The sequence below is a fragment of the Manis javanica genome, chromosome 2 (genome assembly GCF_040802235.1).
Source record: "Manis javanica isolate MJ-LG chromosome 2, MJ_LKY, whole genome shotgun sequence".
Classification (NCBI taxonomy): domain Eukaryota; kingdom Metazoa; phylum Chordata; class Mammalia; order Pholidota; family Manidae; genus Manis; species Manis javanica.
Genome location: NC_133157.1, coordinates 18519289 through 18535808, shown reverse-complemented (window position 1 = coordinate 18535808; position 16520 = coordinate 18519289).

Genomic DNA, 16520 nt, shown 5'->3' with positions numbered 1-16520 from the left:
AACCTAAGTCTTTGCCATTGTAACTTTTAAACACATAATCGCACTCAATATTGGATTTCCTTGAAGGAGTTTGCAAAAGTGTTCTTGTCCTGGTATTTATTTTTTACAAAGCTGGGATGCTTGGTTAAACCAGAGTCTTTAAAGTGGTAAGTGAATGGGTGCAAATGAAGAGGTATGTATTTTCACCCATAATATAAGAAAGCCTCAGGAAATGGTGCATACTCAAAATACCAGGCTGGGGTCCTGGGGATCTGGGTTTTAGTCCCTCTATCATGTGACTTGAGAGCTCTAGCAGACTCTCCCTGTTCTTATGTGTCTGGCCATCTGCAAAACATGATACTAAGCTTGTTACACTTCTATTTAAAGTAAAGGGTTGATGGATTCTGAGTTTGTGCCTGGAGAATGTCCTATGGGAAAAGAATAAGAATTTTCAGGCATGATCCTGTAGACATCTGTTTGAGATAAGTATAGACACAGATTTACAAGTAGTTTACAGAGCGATCCTATATGCCCTCTACTCAGTGGTCCATAAAGGCAATATATCACATAGCTGTAGTATAATACCATAATCAGGAAATTGAAAATGACATTGATCTTCAGATTCCACCCATTTTATGTGTACTTGTTGGTGCATGTGTATTTAGTTCTATGCAACTTATCACATGTGTTGATTTGTGTGACCATCACCACAGTCAAGATACAAAAAAGCTCCATCACAAGGAACTACATTTCATAGTCATGCTGTTGCCCTCCTCCTGCCTCCTCCTGTAACCCTTGGCAACCACCAATCTACTCTCCAACTTGATAATCACATTATTTTCCAACCATTATATAAATGCAATCATGCTGTTTTCCTTTGGAGGTTGACTTTTTTCGCTCGGCATCATTTCCTTGAGGCCCATCGAAATCATTGCATGATTTATAGTTCATTTCTTTTGATTTGCTCAGTCGTATTCTATGGTATGGATATACCACAGTTTGTTTGACAGTTTTTGTCACCCATTGAAGGACAATTGGGTTATTTGTATGAACATGTCTTCATTTTCTCTGGTGTTGATGCCCTAGAGTGGAAGTGCTGAGTCATGTGACAGACACATGTTCTGTTTTGTAGGTAACCACCACACTCATTCCCAGAGAGGTTGTATCATTTTACTTCTCACCAGCAATGTGAAAGAGCTGCCATCCTCTCCACATTCTCTCTCCAGGGCTTGGTGTTATCACTAATTTTTAAAATTTTAGCAGCTTTGGTAGGTGTTTTCAATTTTTTGTGGTTTTGATTTGCATTTCTCTGATGGCTAAGACTGTTGGACATCTTTCCATGGACTTATTTACAATCTGAATAGCCTCTTTTTGATGACACAGACATCCCTTTTGGCTTTTACAAGTTACTTCTCATTGCCTTCTTGATTCTCAGTGGAGATAAGTGATGACTTTTGCACAGACAAAAATCCCTACTTTCGTGCAGCTTAGATTCTAGTTGGGGGGAGATGGCCAGTAAAGAAAATTAATAAGTTAAATTTATAACATATTAGATGGTCTCAATGCTTTAGAGAAAAAAAAAACAGGAAAGGAAGATAGGGTTTTGCGATTGGAAGTTGGTTGCAGTTTAAAATAGGGTCCACCTTTTTTTTTTAATTGAAGTATTGTTGATATATAATCTTATATTGGTTTCAAATGTACAACACAGTGGTTCAACATTCACCCATATTATCATATCCTCACACCCTCTAGTGTGGTTACTATCTATCAACATAGAAAGATGTTACAGAATCATTGACTATACTCTCCATGCTGTACTAGTATCCCTGTGACCAACTTATATTGTGACTGTGAATTATGGTGCCCCTTTATCCCCCTCCCCTTCCCCTACTCACGCCAACTCCCCCCTTGGTAACCACTAATCACTTCTCAGTGTTTATGAGTCTGCTGCTATTTTGCTCTTTCTGTTTTGCTTTATTTTTATATTCCACAAGAAATCATGTGGTGTTTGTCTTTCTCTGCCTGGCTTATTTCATTGAGCATAATGCCCTCTAGATCCATCCATGTTCAGCTGCAAACAGCAGGATTTCAAGGCCACCTTTTTGAGCCAAGACCTGAAATGAGGGGAAGCCCTATGGATGTCTGGTAGACAATGCTCTTGGCCCTGAAGCGGGTGTGTTCAGAAGGCATCAAGGTGGCCAGGATGGCTAGAGTGGGGAGTGAGGAGGCTGAGGTGATGAGGTCAGAGTGGTATGGGAGGAGGCTGACCATGCAGGGCCTCTGGGCCTGGGTAGGACTCAGCTTCTCCTTCAGTGAGGTGATGAGCCTCTGGAAGGTGAGGGCAGAAGGGTGGCAGGTTCAGATCTCACTTCCAAAGGGCCATCCAGGCTGCTGCCTTGAGAGCAGCCCGAGGGAACAAGGGTGGCATCAGGGAGACCAGTTTGGAAATGTCTGCAGTGACCCAGGAGAGGCATGATGGGGGACTGGATAGGGTGGTGACAGTGAGGGTCACAAGAAATGGTGTAGCAGGATATATCTTGAAGTAGAGCAGACACAATTTCTTATCCAGTTGGATGTGCAGTGAGGAAGAGAAGGGAAGAGTCTGGGTCCACGGTTCCTGACTGGAGCCGTGGAAGGGTGCAGATGCCATTAGTGGAAACGGGTGGAAGCCTGAGAGCTCAGATAGACATGTCCCCATTTAAGGTGACTTAGACAGCCAAGTGGAGATGACAGGATGAGGCAAAGGGTCCCAGGGAGAGGCTGAGGTATGATACTAACTTGAGAATCTTGTTTGGCACAGCATCTATCACATAGGGGTTTCAGGTCGATTTAAAGGCCATGTCACTGCTATTCAATGATAAAGCACACTCCTTCCAAAATTGGGAGCTCCTTGTCCCAAGAGGAAACACAGGACTGGAGCAATCACAGACTGGGGACATTTTAGAGGAAATTCACATTACTGCTCCCAAGAGGAGTTGCTCTTGATTACAGGTCCTCAATTTCTGAATCCAAAATCCTTGGGGCCAGGTTTTAACAAAGCATGAAGTTGAACTATAAGAAATCACTATTGTCTGACCATTTTTAGTACCCATAATAGTAATAATTTCATATGGATCACCCTTATAATAGACTCCATATGCCTTATGTTATACAACACTTCCATGGGGTTTGGAAAAGTACCCTATAATCAAACACAGAAATATTTCTGCAGTCCAAGATACTTGAGTGGGATAGATAAGGACCACACACACCCCCTTTCAGGTCAGCTTTTGCTGCCAAATGCGTCAGAACAGCTTTCAGATTTTTATAGTTTTGCATTTTGGATTGTGGACTTGGATTATTATCATTGTTATTATTATTTTACCATTCCATGTAGCCTCTGAGAGTTGAATGGGCCAATGAGTGGAATGTAGTAAGAGGCATGCTTTGGCTGAATTTTAATAAGACTATGTCAGTGCTGTTCAATGATAAAGCATGCTGCTTCCAAAGTGGGCAGCAGTCCTGTGAGTAAATACAGGACCCGAACAACCACTGACTGGGGATATGTTAGAAGAAATTCAGTTGTTGGAGAGAAGACTACAGTTGATATCTTTCGCAGCTCTTAATCTCTAAAATATCCCCAATCAGTGGTTGTTCAGGCCTTGATCTGAGACAGGATGATTCTAAATCATTTCTATCTTCACACCACAGTCTCTCCATCTGTAAAACAGGGCCAAGGACTTGAACTTTGTGGTTGCTAAGAATGCTTTGGACATTAATGTTTCCAGGGTCTCTCTGCTTCTCTGGGTCTTCCCTTTGCCTACTGGTTGGCCCCAAAGCCCTCTCTGCACATGCTTGCCGGCTGAGTAACCCTTTTTCCAGACTGTACTGTGGCAATTTCCTCATGATGTGCAATGAGAGGTTAGCGTGAGCAGCTGGGATTGGGAGGCAGACATTTTCCCTGGTGCTTCCTGAATTGGGAAAAATGGTTATTTTTCAGTAATTACTTCTTGACATCTAAGCGTGTTTTGACTTGTGTAACAGGCTTCCGGCAAGAGGGCGTGTGCAAGGCACAGCTCCACCTTCTTGGTGGTTGCAGGGCCTCCCCTTTCTGGTGCTCTTGGGAAATGAGCTAGTCGAAAGAATTTTTCAGTGAGTAACCCACAGTCCTCTAAGGGACAACCTAAAAAAATGCAACCATTTTGAATAGAAACCTTTCTGAAACCTAACGTACACCATCAAAATATTTCATTTTTTTTTCTGACTAAAAAGTAACATTTTGACTTTAGGAAACTGAAAAAGAGGGAGGAAAACACTTACACTCTCTAAACTGGGAGTTGGCAAACTTTTTCTTTAAAGGGTCAGATGGTGAGTTTTTAGAATTTGTGAGCCATGGGGGCAAAAGTGTTTGTATAACCATTTAAAGAGGTCAAACCATTTTTAGTTTGCAGGCCATACAAAAATGAAGCTGGTTGGGTTTCACCTACAGGCAGTAGTTTTCTGACCTCTTCCCTAAACTATGTAGAAACTGGTGTTAACATTGAAGAGTGTTTCTTTCCAATCTAATTTTCTATGCTTTTTTTATACAAGGGATCTGCTTGTAAATCCCACTTAGATCTCTGCTTATCTCACTGAATAGCAGCATTTCATGAATAAAGTACCAAGGATGGTATAAATCTCTCACATGGAAGAACCATAGTTCACTTAAACGACACCTACTTAAAGTGCATTTGGATGGTTTCTTATTTGTTTATAAATAAAGTATAAATCCTTTTTTCCTTGTATTTTGGATCTTGCACAGAGTCCCAGGAGGAACATCTCTAGGACAGAGCATATGAACACGTAGTGGTGGTACCACCTACCATGTACCACCCCGTTTTTACCAGGATTGGGTATTTCCCTATAACAGCATCATTTATATCACTTAGTGAGATACCATAGCAGATGCATCTGTGCCTGGATAATTTCGGTCTCTACAGTGAATATCGCTAAGTGTGCGGCCTCAAGTCACAAACTGCAAGGTTGTGCTCCTAGGCTGAGTATAAGCCCAAGTTAGGCTTATAGAATCCTCTCTTCCTAATCATCCTCTTTCCCTTTGCTTTGCTTGGATCTGGATGCCTTTAGATTTATCACAATTCTGAAGCAGGTTTGAACCAACTAGTCCACTTCTAGGCACACGCCCAAGAGAAACTCTTGCACAAGTTCAGCAGGAGGTATGTATAAGCATCTCCACTGTGGCAGTTGTCATGGCAGCAAAATTCTGGATGCACACCAGATGTGTGTCACCAGGAAAAGTGGTGAATAAAGTGTGGTGAAGCCACCCAGTGGGGCATTGTACAGTCATCCAAATGCCTCAATATGGATGAAGCTGAGCAAAATGATATAAAGTGAAAAGAGAAGATTCCCAAAGATTATATGTAGCAAAGATTACATAAAGTCAAAAATGCGTGCGTGAGTGCACACACTCACACACACACACACACGTCACACATGTAGATACGACAAATTAAAAAGGAAAGTAGAGCAGTGCTGATTAAAGGACTCAGGACAATGGGTGCCCATAGCTGGGGCATTAGGAGTGGTTGCAAGGGATGGTGAGTGGTGTCCTATGACCCCTCAAGGTCCTGGCTTTCATTGTACATTGTGGGTTCCTAAGTACTTACAAAGTTAGAATGACTTAATTAACTGACTAGATAAAAAGCAGTCCAAGCATGAACCATGGTAACAGTATGACATGATCCAGGGATTAGGACAATTCCAATCCTGTCTTTCTGAGATCCAAAAATAGACAAGAAGTAAGAGTCAATGAGAGCTCTGTGTGGCACCGATAAATACTCCAGTGAATCATGGGGATGGGTGCTAGTACATAGATTTCCAGTGTCTGTTTTGGCTTCACAGGGGAACATTTTTATTTTCTTCTTGGTTTTTGATTCTGGCCCAGGCAGCTGATATTGCCAGAAAAAGAGGTCTTTCTGAACCTGGTCCCATTATTGAAGCTAATGAGCCTTGCCTTAAAAGGGCCTGGAGTGAAGATTGCGTATTTGTTGACCATTTGGTTCTGGTAAGAATATAGGGGGAGCTTGTCTGTGGATAGCTGACATGCTCTGGTTAGGGGGAGTGTGAGTAGATAGAGGTTGGCAGAGGTCCAGGAGTGAAGGAAGGCAGTACAGAGGCCGGGAGGTGTACCAGGATATCTTCAGGTTGGAGCAAGCAAGCTGGAGCCCTGGAAATCTTGGCCAGGCAACCAGACTGTTTCCTTGGACTTTTTCTCCCTTCTCTGGCCTTTATGTCATTCTTCCGTTTCAGCCAAGAATACTTCCAAGTTGTGAGGCCTGACTGTGGGTGTAGGCATCCGCTTATTCCTCGGGTACCTACTCCGTGGCCCAGACTCAACCAGAAACTGGAGGTACAGATATGAACCAGATCTGAGGTTGAGATCATTATTATTTCATCCAGGGTTGTAGCCCTACCTCTCAACATGGACGACACTGGCTCTTAGTGCTGAATTCAGTCGAGTGGTTCTTGCCATAAAGGAGCAGAGGGCTGAGCTGTAGGGCTGCACTGGCAGCCCCAGGCAGGTAGAGCCCACTCTTCCACAGTTTGTCCAGCCCACACCTCAATTACTGAAGGCCTATCACACTGCATTGCCATGGTTTACTTACACAGCTCTCCTGCCCACTCACCTGTACACAGCTCAAGGGCAGAGACTATCATTTTCATTGCCAAGTCTCCTATGTTCAGGGGATAGTGTTGGTCCTAAATAAATGTTTGGGGACCACCTTGATATCAGCACCCAGTGAATGGGACCTCTACGTGGGGACAGATTTTCACTATTAGGAGGGGTCTGGGGAGCCCAGAGAGGAGGGGGTGGTTTGGTTTGGGGTTTGAAGTAGATTTCATGGTCGGAGATGGAGGGGAGGGCTCGGGAGGGGCACTAGTGGGGGTTGATGATATTCAAAGAAGTAGTTAACAGCATGCCTGCTGATTCATCAGGCTAGCCGCTGGTACTGAGTCAGTGTTGTGACCCCGTGTGTACCAGCTGCTGGTCACCCAGGAAGATAAGGAGGGGCCTGGGGGTTGGGTGGTGAAGAGGCAGACTGGGAATAAGTGTCTCACTGTCACCGTCTTCATTCCAGCACTGCCTCTGGAGCTTTCTGTGTGTTATCTTGAATCTCAGCAACCTTGGCTGGTAGGAAAGAGTAGGGAATTAGACAACAGAAGTGGTACAGCTTGCTCAGAACTACCCAGGAAGTGAGGCATAGAGCTGGAGGTGAAGGTGAACCCAGACCCCCAAGTCCCTAGGCCCATGCTCTCTTTTCTCTGTCGTACCGTCACACTGCCATACACAGAGGGCGTGGCCAGTAGAGGTCAGGACAAGAGCCAGGGCGGGAGGTGGGGAGCAGCGGACACATCCAGGGGACGAGGAGTGAGCCCGTGGCCGAGGGCTGAGCAGCTCCTTAGGCCGGGGTGGGTGTCCGTGGACAGGGACATTCTACCAGATTCTGTAAACCTCCACCTTTCATACCCAAGAAAGATCACAGTGACCACACCCTTGTCATGGCCTTTCCAGGGAATGTTTCTGAAACTGGACAGAAATATCAGACAAGGAAGAAGGGCAAGGCTCTGTCCTGGAACCAGGACCAGAATTTAGAAGGGAGAGACTGAGCACAGAGTTTCAGCTGTTAGGACTGGAGATGAATAATATCTGGTTAGGGGAAGAGCTCTGTCCTAGGCATGAAAAAGAAGTGATTAAAAAAAAAGATTCAGAGACTGAAGATGTAAGTGAACAAGTATACAGTTTTAGTACCAGCTCTTGTGAGAAAGAAGCCAAGGACTGTTTCATGGGGACCATTTTTGATTTAAAAAAATGTGATATATTGATGGAGGCCATGTGTGTAGGAGAGAGAGTGGGAAGACTGGGAAGGAGAAGGAAACACACTCAGAAACAGAGACTGACTGAGATGGAGGCAGAAATATACGCGAAGATAAAGAAATATATGGGACACAGCGAGAACAATCTGCAGATCCAGGAGGTACATGGGAACCAGGGCAGTGGGAGAGAGAATCAGAGAGGCAGGGAGACAGAGAGATAGGGACAGAGACAGGGAGGAAGGAGTGAGTGATACAAACACCTAATGAATAGCTGTGTTTAACGGAGAAAATGCATATGAACTTTCTGAGAAGGACTATATCCTGGCCCTTTGGGCTTCCCTGAAGGATGGCTTCTTTGGCTTGGCGGAGGTGCTGGTTGGTCCTGAGACTGTGCTTTCCTCATTGACAGGTGGAAACCCCAGGTGAACAGGCCACAGGCAATACTGACTTCTCTTGTAATCACAGCATCTCAGCTCTTGAAGAGGTTTAGTACCATCTCCCATCCTCCCACATCAGACCTCTGCTCGCACCTCTGCCATTACCTGCAATGAGCCATCACTCAGTACTACCTCTTAGAACATTCTTTCTTAGGCTGAGCTTCCTCTCTGGGACTTCCAGTTTGGGAGCAGCACATGAGCACATCTAGTGCTGCTTTTCCAAACACTTGGTTCTTGATGACAGAGCGAAGTGATGACAATGACTGTATTTCCACTACGTTCTCTCTTCTTTAGGACCATCACCTACAGTTCCTTCTCTGCCCATCAGTCAGGATGGGCTAAGTTATGTTGTAGTAACAAACAACTCCAAGATCTCAGGGGCTCATGGGAACCCAGGTTTATTTCTCGTGTTAATGAAAAAAATAACATTCTGTTAAGGAAAAAATTATTCAAGACACTTATTAACACACAGGCAGATTTTTATTCAAGAGTTCTGTTGTGATGGGTGTAGGGACCACTTCAATGGGGTCTTGCAGAGATTGGATTGAACTCCAGATACAGCACGGGCAAGTGGAAATTTATCGCTAAGTAGGGTGGGGATAAAAAATTACTAAGAGGAAATACCAGGAGCAAGGGGATTCTAGCTACCCTGGCCCAACAGGATTCTTACAGAAGACAGGCCAGGATGATCACACAGCACCTGGGGGATGGTGGAAAATTAGGAACCTGGATAGGTATCAAGAGTGATCAAATATGGAAGATAGAGGATTGTGGGTAAACTGATTTGGCAGGATTCTGGCTAAAATGCGATAATGCAGAGATGAACACTGAAGCTCCAAAGTCAGAGCCTGGTTGAGAAGAGAGTTCACAGGAGCCTGAGTAAAGTTTGGCCAAGGAGGGAATGATTGTCTCTGGCTCACACTAACTGCTGTGACTCATACTCATCCCAGGATCCAGGCGGATCAAGCAGCCTCTATATAAAACATTGCCCATCAGGATGGTTAAAGAAAAAGAGGACATGTGTCTCCATACTCTGGTCCTGAGAGCTTCCCCTCAAAGTGACACACATCATCTTCAATCACGTTGCATTGGCCAAAGCCTGACGTCAGTGAGGTGGGGGAGGGAACTCTGCACCCAAGAAGGGGCAATGTATATTTTTGAACATTTACGAACAGTAATACAGTCTACCACAACTAGCTTCTCACACAGTGCAGTTTCCAGTTCTCTAACTTATCCTTGTTTATTGAGGCTCCCCAGTTTATTAATGTTCTTCTTGGTGTTTGAGAGCCAGTACTAGACAAGAAACTTGCAAAGAGATGATGTTCATGGGGGCAGCAGGTGGTCATAGCAGGAATGACCTTCTCCATCTTGTATCATAGCTACATAGAGAATCTGTGTTCACTAAGTTTGCCAAGGCCATAGAAGAGGGAGAGGAGGCACACTTTAATTTGATCTTTCTACCCCAATTTTATTGGTTCTTATCCTTCAGTGCCTTTTAGAAAGCTCATCTTTTATTGCTTGGGCTCTAGTAACAGACAGCTCTTCTGTAGCTCCAAAGTGCAGAAGGGCAGCGTATCTTCAGTGAATTTGAATGAGTGAGAAATGAACGTGTATTGTGTTAATCCACTGAAATTTAAGATGTGTCCATTTTGACAGCTACTGAATTATTTTAGTGCAGAGGTTGGTACAAGAAGGGGAGTGCATGATAACAAAAACATGAAAAAATGAATATATGATGTTAGCTTGGTGATCTGGGGACAGGTAATGAGAAACTGAATTAGAGCCTGAAAAGATAGAGGTCGGGTATGTAGCCACAAGGCATTTGTAAAGTTGTAGCCTGTGATGACTTGAAAGGCAGACCCTGACCCTATATTTATGGGATTTCTCATTCCAGGGGGAAAGTTGGGAAAAGAGGTCTATGGCTGCATTTGGTAAGGTATTACAGTGTGAGATGGAGCTCAGGAAATTTTTAGATGGATTGTAAGCAGAAATTAAGACGAGTCCTTAAGTGTGACGCCTTGAAGTTGGAATAGCATACTGCTTTGGATGCCACACAATATGGGAGATGGATTCAAAAAGGATTTAAGTGTGAAGGCCCAGTAAGACCTCTCAGTTAGAAAAATGACCCAGGGCATAGATGGAATGAAAAGAGTAGCCTCCTTATCAATGTTTTCACATAGCCTCCAGGTAGCCACTGTTAGCCTAAGAGAGACAAGCAAGGAAGTGAAAAAGCAAGGGACAGGGCAGCTTTGAGATCTATATCTTAAAAAGGACTTTGGCTATGGTCATTACAAATAGATTAGAAACCTGTTATGCTTGAAATGCGAAGCCAAAAACACCATGAGTCTGGGCTAGAAAATCTTTGAAGCTTAAATCAACCCTTGGGTGAACACTTCCATGGAATCAACCCTTCCACGAACAGAAAGTTGACTAAGAAAATTACGCTCAAGGAGGGCATGCTCTCAGATACTTGCTTCATATGTAAAAGGGCCACAGCTCCCAAAGAGGGAGCGCAGGGGTCAGGAGAACAGTGGGTAAGAATGAGCTGCCCTGGGCGGAGATTCAAAGTCCCTTACTCAGAACAGGAGACTTCCCAAACTCTCCCTGCAGGATTTCAGAACAGCTACTCCTTCAGATCAGTGACTCTTGTATGTTTCCCATGCTTTTGTGGTTATCCTGTCCCTGTTCCTCCATTGTATCTTGGATGGGGTGTGTGTGTGTGTGTGTGTTGGGGTTGCTGAAGGGGTTTCTGGGAGAGAAGAATATATAATTTGTCCTTTTAGATCATACATCTAGGGTAACAATTCTCAACTGGGGAAACAGTTGGCAATAGCTGGAGGCATTTTGGGTTGTCACAGCTGCAGACAGTGGTGCTACGGGCATCTATGGGGTAGAGGCCAGGGATACTGCTTAACATCTGCAATGTACAGGACAGCCCTACAACAGAGTTGTCCAGTCTAGAATGCCAGTATTACCAAGGTTGGGAAACACTGGTCTAGGGAACAAAAGGTGTAACACCCTGACCTAATAGCAAGATGACAGGACATCACCTGGACATCAAAGAGCCTGACATGGAGCTGGTCGGTGCTCATTCCTTCATTCAACACTTAATTGGGTGCATGCGAAGAAAAGGGTGGCAGGAAGTGGTGGTGGAGGGGTGAGAATCTGTAAGGGTAATTAATGCTAGTTGCAATATACAACCTCTCCAAATTTCAGTGTCTTAAATGATAAAGGTTCATTTTTCATATCATGTCATGGAAAATCTTTTCCTCCTAATATTTTTTTTTCTCTTATGGGCTTTGTGAACCTGGTAATAGGTTGATTTTCATCATTGATGTGGCTACTAGGAAGCTCATTATAACAACTATTACTGATTACTTAGGTCCCTTGGGTCATCTTTCTATTTGGTGCTCATTTGCCCATAACTTTGATTTCTTCTCGCCTTACCACTCCCCCATCCCCACCCTTACATATTGTATGTGCCTTTGTTTGTTGCCTTAAAATACCTTTGGGGATGAGGTGAGCTCCAGAGTAAATGAATGAATCAAAGCATTCTTGCCAGGAGATGGCTGAAATTCAAGGGAAACTGGAGAACCAGTAACTGTCCTTTTTCTTTTTTAAAAAGGAAAGTGGAGCTTTGGGTCCTGGCTTGAAATTTTACAGAATTGAAACTGTTGTTTGGGCTTGGGATCTACAAATAGCTTTTCTTTTTTGTTCCGTAGTTTTACTTACCCCTTTTAAGTTGCTATTTTAGCAACCCAGAGTCCCATTTGTTTTAGCAGGCAGAGGAAGGAGAGAAGAAAACCCTTCTTCCAAGGTTTTTGGGGAATCACTTCATGCAAATATCTTCATCTCAGAAGGAAACTGCCCGGAGGTTAGACCTCTGCCCACTCCTGAGCAACATTCAGTTGGTGTTTTTCTGTTTCCAAATACGAAACAGATGAGAGGTCAGGAGACTAGTCACAAACTTGCTGTGTGACCTCAGGTCCTTTGCACCCCCTCTCTGGTCCCAAGGAAAAGAAGTAGGTTGAGAACCCACCCAGATACTTGGTTCTCATCTGTGTACAAAATAGTGGGCTGCTCCAGTGATGTGTAGTTTGATGGAGTGGGATTTCAGTGACACCCAAACCTTATATTCAGAGGAAGCTACTTTGCTTGCCATAAACATGGAATAAATGGTGGGTCTAGAGGCCAAGGCTGGTGTCTTGCCACAGATGGTCTTGAGAGGTGGGTCAGAGTGAACCTGGGGGCTCTGCCACCTGGATTCCAGTCCCTATAAATTTTGGAACCTTAGGCAAACCATGTTGGTTCCTTTGGCCTCAGTGTCCTCACTGGCCACAGTGGGATGACAATAGAACCATGTATTATGAAGAATAAATGACATAATGCTCCTAAAATGCTGGGCACACTTTATTCTTGATTGCTATAGAATATAACCATATTCTTGAATGGACCCCTAGGGGAACTGAACTACGATACCCTCAGTCAGGCACCAGACCTTCCTTTCTCTCTTTCAAAGAGGTCAGAAAAGAATTGCCCCAGCCATTCTCCCAAAATGGGACAGCAGGAAGGGCCCAGAAACATCCTTATAATGAAGCCTGCAGACAGTTCTCAGTCGGCAGGGTCCTCTTCCTCTCCACCCAACCCGTCCTCAGGACACAAGTCCCTTTCCCTTGCTGGATTCCACTTTTTCTTCTGTGAAATGAATGTTACATTAGATCATCTCTAATCGAATGTATTTCATCTCACCCCAATTTAGATATTTGGGATTAAGTTAAAAGCAGGATTTCTCAACCTTGTATTATTGACATTACAGAACAGATAAATCTCTGTTGCCCTGTGCATTATAGGGTGTTTGGCAGCAGCCCTGGCCTCTACCCACTAGATGACAGGAGCACCCCTCCTCCAAGTTGTGACAACCCTAAATGCTTCCAGACGTCGCCAAACGTCCTGGGGGTGGGAGTGAGATAGCAAAATCACCCTGTTTGAGAACCATGGATTTAAGAGCACCTGAACATAAAAACGGTATCACCTTTATAGAGTACTGCTTTATGCCAGCCACAGTGCTAAGAGATTTCTATGCCAGAATCTTACTCTGTTCTTATAAAATCCTTGTGAAGTAGGTGTTAATATCCTCTGATTTGCAAATGAGGGTGTTGAGCTCCTGATAAATGATGAAGCTGGGATTTGAGCACGTGTTTTCCCAACATCAGAACCTGCAATACATCATCACTTTAAAAGTTTAGAAATACAGGGCAGTCTTTTGAAGAGCAAGACAATATGGTTTATTTAGTAAGAGCACAGGCTTTGGAAACAGGCAGACTTGATCTGGAATATCAGCTCTACACTGATGAGCCGATCATTACCTCCTCACTGACCACCATTTCTGGCCTTGTTAAATTGAAGGTAGTACCAGCCTTGTAGGTTGTTGGGATTAAAAATGAGGGAGGGAGACACCTGGCATACCAGGTCTTTCTCCAGCTAAATTATATGCTCGACACCAGTGAAGAACCCTGGTGACATAGCTGTCATTCTTTCCCTGCAGCCCTGGGTGTGGTGTCATTGCTCCTGGGTGGATGAAAACCTCATGCCTTCGTGTCATACCTCATTTCTGGGCCCACCTACTCTTGGGTGTCTAGGAATTTCTTCTAAGCTCCAGACCAGCATAGACAGTGGTCTGTGGGAAAATCCATACTCGATATAACCAAAACTGAATAGTCATGGTGCCCCCAGTCCGGTCCTACATTATGTCCCCTTTCTTAGTGACTCCAGCCACCCAAACCAGGACTCTGGGAGCCATTCTTGACTTTGCCCAACTCCTCACTTCCAGAGTCAAACAGTAACTAAGCACTGTCCGTGGTACTTGCTGAGACCCCCTTGCATCTGCCCTATCTCCCAGCCCCTCTGCATTTTCCTGGGCCAGGCCACTGTATCTTGCACCTGGATGCTGAACATGCTCTTGAATCTGTCTTCCTGCTTCCACTCTTGCCCCACAATCCATCCCAACAGTATGGCCAGAATGCCCCTCCCCAGCTGTGCCTCTGACCAGGCATCTGCCTCCTTACATTCAGGGTAAAACTCGGTTCCTCAACTGGAGCTGGTGCTCTTTTCATCCTGCCTCCCTCTTCTCTTTGTCCTCACCTTGGGCTTCTCTCTCCTTCTTTTTCTTAGTCTCAGCCATACTGACCCACCTGCAATTTCTCGAGGGCACTCACCCTGCCCTTCCTTGTCTTCAGCCATCTGAATATGTTTTAACCTAGTTTGGAACCTTTTCCTGCCACTTGTGCTTTGGCCTAGATAACTAATCCACCAAGTCTCAGCTTAGCGTTCACTTTCCAGTAGGAACCTTTATGATCCCTAAACCTGGCCAAGCACCTCCTCAGGGCTTCCCCACGAAGGCAATTCCTCTGCTGTAACCGCCTATGGGCAGGTCTACCTCTCCACTGGACTGTGGTTTCTCTGGCCACACCGTCCCAGTTACCATAGGTGTTTGTAGCATAGATGAATGACGCACGGTGTTGCATAAGTTAAAGAGTGGCTCTGAAAAGGAAGGAAGAAACCAAGGCCAGTGATCAATGATCAGTTGGGAAACTGGCTCAGAAGCTCCTCTTTCCATCTTGAAATCTGCAGGAATTTAACAGGTAAACCATCCTATTCGGTGGAAATGTGACTCAAGGTAACTTTCTGTGACACTAAGATAAATCACTCATCCTCCTACCTGATAAGGAGACTATGTTGCTTTTTGTGATACAAATATCAGACGGGGAAGGTCAAAGAGCCAGGAGCTGTATGACCTATGATTCACTTTTTGTTTAGCCATTAAAGAAGTTTTTAACGAGTCTCTCTTATGATGGAACTTGCCAAACCAGATGAGCTTTTGATATGCTTTAGAGCAGGATTTATCAACTGTGGCACTATTGACATTTTAGCCAGATAATTCTTTGTTGGGGTGGGAGCTACTCTGTGCATTATAGAAATTTTAGCAGTGTCCCTGGCTTCTCCTTTCTAGAAGCTATTAGTATTCCCTTCACCCCAACTGTGACAACTAAAAATGTCTTCAGATACTGCCAGATGTTTGCTAGAGGAACAAAACTGGCCCTGGTTGAGAACCACTGCTCTGGAGGGATTAGAACTGGAGTCCATTTGATGGGGCCAAAGGAATACTGGGTAAACGTGCTCCTCATTCATTGCCAACTCTGCCATTAACTGAAGATGATTTATGTAAGTTTGATACAAATTTAAGATGAGGATGTTTGACTTTGGGGGATCAGCTTGACCAGCCTTCTCATCCAAAGTAATAGATTGAGCAAGTCCAAAATGTTTTGGCTACTTCCAAGTTCAATTTTTGTCTGAGGAGTGATCTGGGAAATGGGGTCAGCTGAGACCTCACGATGGGGATCTGTGGGCTGGCAGCTATAGTCAGGCAATGAGATTCAGGCCCCTGCTTGCTCAGGATAGCTTGTCTCCACAGGCCAACTCAGCTCTTTCCCTTGGGCTTCTTAAGATACCCCAGGGAGGACTCTGCCTCATGCAGTCACCTCTTGGTTGTGCTCCAGTAGCCTGACTGTCAGAGCTGGAAAGTGCTTGGAAACATTTGGTCTGAGCCCTTTGTTACAGAGGGAGAAACTGAGGCTTAGAGGAGGGAAGAGACTTAGCCAAGGTCACACAGTGAGTTAGAGTATTGACCCAAGTTTGTTTCTTTTTCACCACTTTATTGAGGTGTGATTGACATGTAAAAAGCTGTACATATTTAATTTATATAACTTGATGAGTGTGGGGATAAAGTATACACCTGTGAAACTATCACCACTGTCAAGATCATAAACACCACCTCTCAAAATAATCTCCTGGACCCTTTATTATTATAATAATATCAATAATAATAATTATGTTAGGAACACTTAACGTAAGATCTACCTTCTTAGCAAATTTTAAGTATATATATACAAGTCCGTATTGTTAGCTATAGGCACTATTCTAGATAGTAGATCTCCAGAATTTATTGATCGGTTTCAGTTTTGACCCCAGTTCTTTGGTTCAGAGTCTGGTAACCTTTCTTCTACCTTGTGCTGCCTAAATCTAGAAGCCTGCCCCATGTCGGTTCAGTCCTTGGTTTTGAAGTGTTTATTGTAGACTTGTCCTGACATTTCTTATTTCACTGAAATTTAGGTCTTTGGTTTTATACTTCCTATATCCTGCTTTCCGTTGGTGAAAGCCATCTAATGGAAAAGTAGGCTCCTAACACGTTAGCAA